At 54.4% G+C, this 9,782-nt stretch overlaps 1 protein-coding gene across 2 annotated transcripts in view; it reads right to left on the bottom strand.

Annotated features, from left to right (window-relative positions):
- Window positions 1-2,083: 2,083 nt before the first annotated feature.
- The window catches only part of SKOR2 (SKI family transcriptional corepressor 2), a gene marked incomplete at its 5' end in the record, with an annotated part of 35,180 nt that continues 27,481 nt past the window's right edge, over window positions 2,084-9,782 (bottom strand). Inside the window, one exon of one of the 2 annotated variants that reach the window (XM_081212735.1) lies at window positions 2,084-2,120. Of the gene's footprint in view, window positions 2,121-7,871; window positions 7,908-9,782 lie in introns of those variants that run through there. The other variant, XM_081212734.1, reaches the window with a different exon arrangement.

Below are 9,782 nucleotides of genomic sequence, written 5' to 3'. Positions count from 1 at the left end.
AATGTTGTAGGCTCTCCAAACACCACCTATTACTTTCCTCCTCTCTCCATTGTCAGAAACAGTTCAAGAGGAGAAGGCAGGCAAGATGCACAAACTGATGGGACACTGCTATTTAAACATTATACCAATTTCAGAAAATTTGTGAAGAGATGCTGGGTCCAGAACAGGCTAGTTTTTCTTTTTCCTTTAGGAGGGAGAAGGAATAAAAGTTCTGTATCTTTTCTCTCATGCTCCATCTGCAGCTCTCAATTCCATCAGGTGGGGCGGGAGGAAGTGGGGGGGGGGAATAGCGCCCGAAGTAAACCTGCAGATCAGACCATCTATGCTAGTCTACCAATACAAATCCATGGGAGAAGCACTTGCGGTCCTTCCCTAAAGCCCTTGGAACACCTGCCCGCACCTCCGCCCAGTGGCGTAGCGTGGGGGGTGCAGGGGGGGCCGGCCGCACCGGGCGCAACATCTGGGGGTTAGGGTTAGGGGGCACAAATTCATGGGTTAGAGGGCGCAAATCCACGGGTTAGGGGGCACAAATCTACGGGTTAGGGGGCGCAAATTACTTGCCTTGCCCCGGGTGCTGACAACCCACGCTACGCCACTGCCTCCGCCTCCTCCTCTTCCTCCTCTCTCTGAACTGCTTTCTCTATGGTTGCCCTCGCTCTCCTTTCAAGGCTCCTCATCAATTCATAGGCCATGCCAGGCTGCCCATCTCATTCGGGCACAGCCACAGTACGGCCTAGCGGGAGTGGCGGTGACGGGCAGAGGAGAGGCCCCAGGCGGAGACGCTCAGTTCAGCGGCTGCAAGGAGGATGGCGGCAGAAGGGCCCAAGGCTTCCACAAGTCCCGGCGGGGAGGGGCTCCCGGGAGCCGAGGCTGGTGAGAGGAGGCCGGAGGGGGGCGGGCCGGGCAGCCAAGCAACACGGTTGGAGCCTCCCTCCTCCCTGGCCGGCAGGGAGGGAGGGAGAGGAGCTGCTTCTTTTGAAACCCGGGAAATTTAAGGGACATCATCAATAAGGGACAGCAGCGGGACATGGCGCTGGGATAAGGGACTGTCCCGCCAAATAAGGGACGGTTGACAGCTATGGACCCTACTCCTTGTAGACAACACTGAGCCAGATATAACAATGGCCTGCAGCAGCTTCATATCTGCACACATATTCAAGCTTATCAACCAACACAGTTATTACCTGCCATGACAAACAACAGGACGAGGAGGAAGATTAAGCAAATGAATGAAACAGGTGACTTGCAGGAAAGCACCAACTATTACGTCATATAGTTTTCTGTTTTTATTATAGACTTTTTTTTATCCACATGAATGTTAAAGAAACTACAACAGAGTTAAATACCTTTTCTTTCCTTTTAATCTCAGGGGTTATATTTTTAATTACACTCAATAATAAATTGTAAAATATTTCCAGAAGAGTACAATCTTCATTCATACAGCAGGCAAAATACTGGGAGAGAACGGAGAGAGTCTGGGAAAAGGTGGTTGAGCGGATGAGGATCCTTGGATTTCCCAGTCTGCTTTCAGAAAGCGCTGGGTATGGCTAATGCTCTTCCATCAATACATCTCAATGTCACGCTAGCCCAAGTTTGTTCTTTCCACCCCCTTCTGAATCATATTCCTTTCCACAAAAGAATCACTTTTCAAAAGCAAAACAAGCCGAACTCTCCACGTGCTTTTGTGACACTGCACCGGGAAGCCTTGGAAGGGTCTTTTGTGTGGGTTTAACCACATGACTGGGTCAGAAAGCCTTTTCACAGTTTCTATCAAGTTGAGGAGTCCTTCTAAAAACACCAAACCAAACTCTGGTACCACCAAAAAGATCCAAGACAGGCATTCTTGAATTGTTCCACCTTTTTTAAAAACTCTTCTTCTCCCTCCTCCTCTTCCTCTTCTTCTTTTGAAATTAATAAATGTCTGCTACATTCTAATTTACATGGTTGTCCATGAAGCTTTGAGGTCACTTGTCCTTGGGTTCAATGGAACCTGATTTATTTTTGTTGCTTCCTTATTTTTTTTAAAAAACACCCAAAGCCCTTCCATTTTCAGTCTTCAAATAAGTCCGAAATCAAAGCGATGGGTGGGTAGTTTCTTATCAGAGGATCCAGCGCTCCTGCTAGAAGGCGAGAGAAAAGAAAATATTAGAACAGGCTATAAGTCAATAACATCATTTGATTTAATTACATAAATCTTAGCTATGACCGTCCATAATTTAACAATTCTCTCCCACTGACAGCAATAACAAAAATAAGAAGAAAGCCTTATCTCCCTTGGCTAGAGCAAGTTGGCAAGGCTTAGCAAGTGTAGGCAGATCCACCAATGAAATTGTTCTGACGGTCATAGAATCATAGAATTGTAGAGTTGGAAGGGACCCCAGGGTCATCTAGTACAACCCCCTGAAATGCAAGAATCTCAGCTAAAGCATCCATGACAGATGCTCATCCAACCTCTGCTTAAAAAAACTCCAATGAAGGAGAGTCCACCACCTTCTGAAGGAGACCGTTCCACCATTGAACAGCTCTTAGTGTCAGAAAGTTCTTCCTGATGTTGAGCAGGAATTTCCTTTCTTGTAATTTGAAGCCTACCCTCCAGAGCGGGAGAACAGTATCCTCTTCTCATTGGGTCTAAACTGCCATCATTCACAGAACACAGACGTGGAAACCCTGAATCTGTACCATATCTGAAGGAGCGTCTCCACCCCCATCGTTCTTCCTGGACACTGAGGTCCAGCGCCAAGGGCCTTCTGGCGGTTCCCTCCCTGCGAGAAGCCAACCAGGCAGAGGGCCTTCTCGGTAGTGGCACCCACCCTGTGGAACGCCTTCCCACCAAATGTCAAAGAGAAAAACAACTACAGTGGTACCTCAGGTTACATACGCTTCAGGGTACACACTCTGCTAACCCAGAAATAGTGCTTCAGGTTAGGAACTTTGCTTCAGGATAAGAACAGAAATCGGGCTCTGGTGGTGCGGCAGCAGCAGGAGGCCCCATTAGCTAAAGTGGTGCTTCAAGTTAAGAACAGTTTCAGGTTAAGAACGGACCTCCGGAACGAATTAAGTACTTAACCTGAGGTACCACTGTACCAGACTTTTAGAAGACATCTGAAGGCAGCCCTGTTTAGGGAAGCTTTTAATGTTTGATGCATGACTGTATTTTAATATTCTGTTGGAAGCCGCCCAGAGTGGCTGGGGGAGCCCAGCCAGATGGGCGGGGTATAAATAAATTATTATGATTATTATGATTATTATGATTATGATTATGATTATGATTATTCAGCCTACACAGAACGGGGTCCCATTTTCCAGGGTAACGCTGATTTGCCGCACAGCCCAGTGCTGCCCAGAGTGGGTTGAAGCTGGACGTGTTCCTTGAGCGGCATGCCAAAATAAAAATGATGCACACAAATTCAAAATTGGACAGGATTTAACATTTCAGCTTTTTTTAAATGGGTAATAATAATAATAATAATAATTTATTATTTATACCCCGTCCATCTGGCTGGATTTCCCCAGCCACTCTGGGCAGCTTTCAACAGATTATTAAAATACAGTGGTACCTCAGGTTACATACACTTCGGGTTACAGACTCCGCTAACCCAGAAATAGTGTTTCAGGTTAAGAACTTTGCTTCAGGATGAGAACAGAAATCGTGCTCCGGCGGCGCAGTGGCAGCAGGAGGCTCCATTAGCTAAAGTGGTGCTTCAGGTTAAGAACAGTTTCAGGTTAAGAATGGACCTCCAGAACGAATTAAGTACTTAACCTGAGGTACCACTGTATAATAGTCTATTAAACATTAAAAGCTTCCCTAAAAAGGGCTGCCTTCAGATGTCTTCTAAAAGTCTGGTAGTTGTTTTTCTCTTTGACATCTGGTGGGAGGGCGTTCCACAGGGTGGGTGCCACTACCGAGAAGGCCCTCTGCCTGGTTCCCTGTAACTTGGCTTCTCGCAGGGAGGGAACTGCCAGAAGGCCCTCGGCGCTGGACCTCAGTGTCCGGGCAGAACGATGGGGATGGAGACGCTCCTTCAGGTATACTGGGCTGAGGCCGTTTAGGGCATTAAAGGTCAGCACCAACACTTTGAATTGTGCTCGAATTGCAAATCTGACACCATATGAATTGATGTTTCCCTCCAGGCAAATTCAAGGCGAAGTAATTTGTGTGAAAGCCTTTCTCTCTCTCATTTCTGTGCAGCTGATTGCTGCTCCGTTAGTGCAATCAGGCAGAAGTAGGGATGAGACTGATAGTCCCTGCTCTGCAATGCCACCCAGAGAATGGTCAGAGAGGGTTGTACTGCACTCATGAGCCCAACTGGACCAGGCAATTAGAGGAGCCAAAAGAGGCTTGAGTTAACATGAGCTCAGTACTTTAGTCTGAGAAGCTTATCAGAGCAGCTGCTGTAGAGAATGTGGCCAGCTACTTGACCTCACCTGTATCCCAATCTCTGCCCGCTTTTTCTATGTTCACTGATCTAGACCTTGACTTGTGCCCAAACTGGTCTCTGGCCCTTGCAGGCCAAATCCTGCTGGGCCCAACACTGCAAAAAATAAGGGGACTGTCAGCTTCTGCCAGGCTATACAGTGGTACCTTGGGTTAAGTACTTAATTCGTTCCGGAGGTCCGTTCTTAACCTGAAACTGTTCTTAACCTGAAGCACCACTTTAGCTAATGGGGCCTCCTGCTGCTGCTGCGCTGCCGGAGCACGATTTCTGTTCTTATCCTGAAGCAAAGTTCTTAACCTGAAGCACTATTTCTGGGTTAGTGGAGTCTGTAACCTGAAGCGTCTGTAACCTGAAGTGTATGTACCGTATTTTTCGCCCCATAAGACGCACCGGCCCATAAGACGCACCTAGATTTTAGGGGGGGAAATAAAGGAAAAAAAATTTATTTCCCCCCCAGGTGCGCTGCGCTACACCAGGAGCTTGGGGCGTGCGGAGCTCAGCGCGCCCCAAGCTTCTGCGTGCCGGCAAGGTCTCCGCTAGCGTGGGAGAGCCGGGCGCCTCTCCCAGAGCTAGCGGACCCCTGCGCTAATCCAGAAGCTTGGGGCAAGCTGAGGTCAGCGCGCCCCAAGCTTCTGCGTGCCGGCAAGCAGTCCGCTGCCGCCCCAAGCCTCCCGCACCCGGCAGGAGGTCCCGCTGGGTGCGCGAGGCTTGGGGCGGCAGCGGACTGCTTGCGCGCACCTAGAAGCTTGGGGCTTGCTGAGCTCAGCGCGCGCCAAGCTTCTGCATGCCGGCAAGCAGTCCGCTGCCGCCCCCAGCCTCGCGCACCCGGCAGGAGGTCCCGCCGGGTGCGCAAGGCTTGGGGCGGCAGCGGACTGCTTGCGCGCCCCTAGAAGCTTGGGGCGTGCTGAGCTCAGCGCGCGCCAAGCTTCTGCATCCCGGCAAGCAGTCCGCTGCCGCCCCAAGCCTCCCGCACCCGGCAGGAGGTCCCGCTGGGTGCGCAAGGCTTGGGGCGGCAGCGGACTGCTTGCGCGCCCCTAGAAGCTTGGGGCGTGCTGAGCTCAGCGCGCGCCAAGCTTCTGCATCCCGGCAAGCAGTCCGCTGCCGCCCCAAGCCTCCCGCACCCAGCAGGAGGTCCCGCCGGGTGCGCAAGGCTTGGGGCGGCAGCGGACTGCTTGCGCGCCCCTAGAAGCTTGGGGCGTGCTGAGCTCAGCGCGCGCCAAGCTTCTGCATCCCGGCAAGCAGTCCGCTGCCGCCCCAAGCCTCCCGCACCCGGCAGGAGGTCCCGCTGGGTGCGCAAGGCTTGGGGCGGCAGCGGACTGCTTGCGCGCCCCTAGAAGCTTGGGGCGTGCTGAGCTCAGCGCGCGCCAAGCTTCTGCATCCCGGCAAGCAGTCCGCTGCCGCCCCAAGCCTCCCGCACCCGGCAGGAGGTCCCGCCGGGTGCGCAAGGCTTGGGGCGGCAGCGGACTGCTTGCGCGCCCCTAGAAGCTTGGGGCGTGCTGAGCTCAGCGCGCGCCAAGCTTCTGCATCCCGGCAAGCAGTCCGCTGCCGCCCCAAGCCTCCCGCACCCGGCAGGAGGTCCCGCTGGGTGCGCAAGGCTTGGGGCGGCAGCGGACTGCTTGCGCGCCCCTAGAAGCTTGGGGCGTGCTGAGCTCAGCGCGCGCCAAGCTTCTGCATCCCGGCAAGCAGTCCGCTGCCGCCCCAAGCCTCCCGCACCCAGCAGGAGGTCCCGCCAGGTGCGCAAGGCTTGGGGCGGCAGCGGACTGCTTGCGCGCCCCTAGAAGCTTGGGGCGTGCTGAGCTCAGCGCGCGCCAAGCTTCTGCATCCCGGCAAGCAGTCCGCTGCCGCCCCAAGCCTCCCGCACCCGGCAGGAGGTCCCGCTGGGTGCGCAAGGCTTGGGGCGGCAGCGGACTGCTTGCGCGCCCCTAGAAGCTTGGGGCGTGCTGAGCTCAGCGCGCGCCAAGCTTCTGCATCCCGGCAAGCAGTCCGCTGCCGCCCCAAGCCTCCCGCACCCGGCAGGAGGTCCCGCCGGGTGCGCAAGGCTTGGGGCGGCAGCGGACTGCTTGCGCGCCCCTAGAAGCTTGGGGCGTGCTGAGCTCAGCGCGCGCCAAGCTTCTGCATCCCGGCAAGCAGTCCGCTGCCGCCCCAAGCCTCCCGCACCCGGCAGGAGGTCCCGCCGGGTGCGCAAGGCTTGGGGCGGCAGCGGACTGCTTGCGCGCCCCTAGAAGCTTGGGGCGTGCTGAGCTCAGCGCGCGCCAAGCTTCTGCATCCCGGCAAGCAGTCCGCTGCCGCCCCAAGCCTCCCGCACCCGGCAGGAGGTCCCGCCGGGTGCGCAAGGCTTGGGGCGGCAGCGGACTGCTTGCGCGCCCCTAGAAGCTTGGGGCGTGCTGAGCTCAGCGCGCGCCAAGCTTCTGCATCCCGGCAAGCAGTCCGCTGCCGCCCCAAGCCTCCCGCACCCGGCAGGAGGTCCCGCCGGGTGCGCAAGGCTTGGGGCGGCAGCGGACTGCTTGCGGGCCCCTAGAAGCTTGGGGCGTGCTGAGCTCAGCGCGCGCCAAGCTTCTGCATCCCGGCAAGCAGTCCGCTGCCGCCCCAAGCCTCCCGCACCCGGCAGGAGGTCCCGCTGGGTGCGCAAGGCTTGGGGCGGCAGCGGACTGCTTGCGCGCCCCTAGAAGCGTGGGGCGTGCTGAGCTCAGCGCGCGCCAAGCTTCTGCATCCTGGCAAGCAGTCCGCTGCCGCCCCAAGCCTCCCGCACCCGGCAGGAGGTCCCGCCGGGTGCGCAAGGCTTGGGGCGGCAGCGGACTGCTTGCGCGCCCCTAGAAGCTTGGGGCGTGCTGAGCTCAGCGCGCGCCAAGCTTCTGCATCCCGGCAAGCAGTCTGCTGCCGCCCCAAGCCTCCCGCACCCGGCAGGAGGTCCCGCTGGGTGCGCGAGGCTTGGGGCGGCAGCGGACTGCTTGCGCGCACCTAGAAGCTTGGGGCGTGCTGAGCTCAGCGCGCCCCAAGCTTCTAGGTGCGGGCAAGCAGTCCGCTGCCGCCCCAAGCCTCGCGCACCCGGTGGGACCTCCTGCCGGGTGCGCGAGGCTTGCAGACACTCGCCGGAAGCAGGGGGAGCCCTCCAGAGGGCTCCCCGTGCTTCGGGCGACAGGCTGCCGCCCCAAGCCTCGCGCACCCGATGGGACCTCCTGCCGGGCGCGCGAGGCTTGCAGGAATTCGCCCCATAAGACGCACCCCGATTTCCCCTTCATTTTTGGAGGGGAAAAAGTGCGTCTTATGGGGCGAAAAATACGGTAACCCGAGGTACCACTGTACAATGCAAGGCTGGCAGGCGGCATTTGGCTGGGAGGTTTACCTGTTGCGCAGAATCGCTTGAGCAACTAAGAGAGGCAGCGTGCTTAGATATGCAGAGAGTGAACAGCCCAGCAGATAAATTTCCCATGCTGGGTCTGTTGTCGCTGACATGCCTCCCCTGCAGACAGCCTGATTTTTTTTTAATATAAAAAAGTAGACAGCAGTGCTTTTCAAAGATTAGTGTTCGCTTAAATGCTAACTAAACCATCCAAGCAGAGAAACCGCTGGGATTATTACCAAGAATAGATAGATCTATTTAGAGTGGGGTGTTTGTTTTCATTTGTTGGCTCTCGATACAAAAAGAATGCAAATGACTCCGTACATTGGCTGCAGGAGTCTTAACGAAGTGGAGGAGCGCATGCTCAGTCAGTAGACCACGAGACCCTTAATCTCAGGTTGTGGGTTCAAACCCCACGTTGGGCCAAAGATTCCTGCTTTGCAGGGTGTAGGGGTGCAAATACCCAGAGTGTGGGGGTCAGGTGGGATCGCTATGAGGAATTATAAAATATGCATCGTGCCATTGTGTCCGCGATGAAAGCATTGCGTTGACTGGGTTTGATTCATTGACAATAATTTCTGATCAAATTCCACAAGCCTCTCCATCTCTACCATTTGCTTTCTCTACACCCGACAGGCACGCATAAGCATTCTAAAACACAGGCCAGTTGCTTCACTGGGCATCCTGGGTCAAAAAGATAGTAGGTAGCTTCTTTGATGTAGCTATTGTTAGTTTTGTTAATCTAAGGGCCAGGAAGAGAGTTAACAAGGAGATGGTAAATCCTGCCTCTCCTGTTTATGACCTCCGGGGTTTCCTAAAAGCATTCCCCCTTGCTTCCTCTTTTATTTACTCTGGACTACTATGCATGCTCAGGGGACACGGGTGGCGCTGTGGGTTAAACCACAGAGCCTAGGACTTGCTGATCAGAAGGTTGGCGGTTCGAAACCCTGCAATGGGGTGAGCTCCTGTTGTTTGGTCCTAGCTCCTGCCAACCTAGCAGTTTGAAAGCACAAAGTGCAAGTAGATAAATAGGTACCGCTCCAGCGGGAAGGTAAACGGCATTTCCGTGTGCAGCTCTGGTTCTGCCAGAAGCGGCTTAGTCATGCTGGCCACATGACCCGGAAGCTGTCTGCGGACAAACGCCAGCTCCCTCGGCCAATAAAGCAAGATGAGCGCCGCAACCCCAGAGTCGTCCGTGACTGGACCTAACCCCAGAGTCGTCGGTGACTGGACAGAGTCGGTCACGACGACCTAATGGTCAGGGGTCCCTTTACCTTTACCTTTACTATGCATGCTCAAATTAGCTCTTTGTAGTTCTAACTTTAACTTTGTCCCCATGTGGGGGTTTTGAAATGCTCAGAGGAAATCTGATTGGTTCTTATGAACACTGTGTAAAAAATTCTTTTGTGAATAAAACGACCTGGGCCGAGGGGTGGACAGGAATTATTATTATACGCACTCCGCTCAGAATCTTGCTGTCAAGCCTTGTGCGTATTTTATTAATCAGAGTCCAATCCTTCCTTGCTTTGGGAATGCTACAGCAAGGCGTAGGACCATATGAGCCTTGCGGTCCCTCCCGACTCTACAATGTGATGATTCTATGCATTGCCTGTAGGAGATACCAAGTTCAAACTCTGGTATCTCCAGTTAAAAGGATCGGGTGATGGGAAGAACCTCTCCTGGAGACCTTGGAGAGCTGCTGTCAATAAGAGTAGACATATTGCGTTAGGTGGACAAATGGCTGGAAGTCATATAACTCACATTCCCATGTATCCATTTATAAACAGATACATAAAACAAAATCTATACTTGATCTCAGCTGAAAGACTGAGAAGCGATTGGGACAAGACCTAAAACAAGGGTTGGGAACCTGTGGCTCTTCAGATGTTGTTGGGTTCCTACCTCCCAACAGTCCCAGCCAGCATGGCCAGGGTTGGTGGGAACGGTCAACATCTGGAGGATGTAGAACATTAGCATCTGGAAGGTCACAACTTCCCCACCCCTGA

Source organism: Podarcis bocagei (genome assembly GCF_964188305.1).
Source record: "Podarcis bocagei genome assembly, chromosome: 11".
NCBI classification, from domain to species: domain Eukaryota; kingdom Metazoa; phylum Chordata; class Lepidosauria; order Squamata; family Lacertidae; genus Podarcis; species Podarcis bocagei.
The sequence above is the reverse complement of the archived record's forward strand: the minus strand, read 5'-3'. Positions and strand labels throughout refer to the sequence as shown.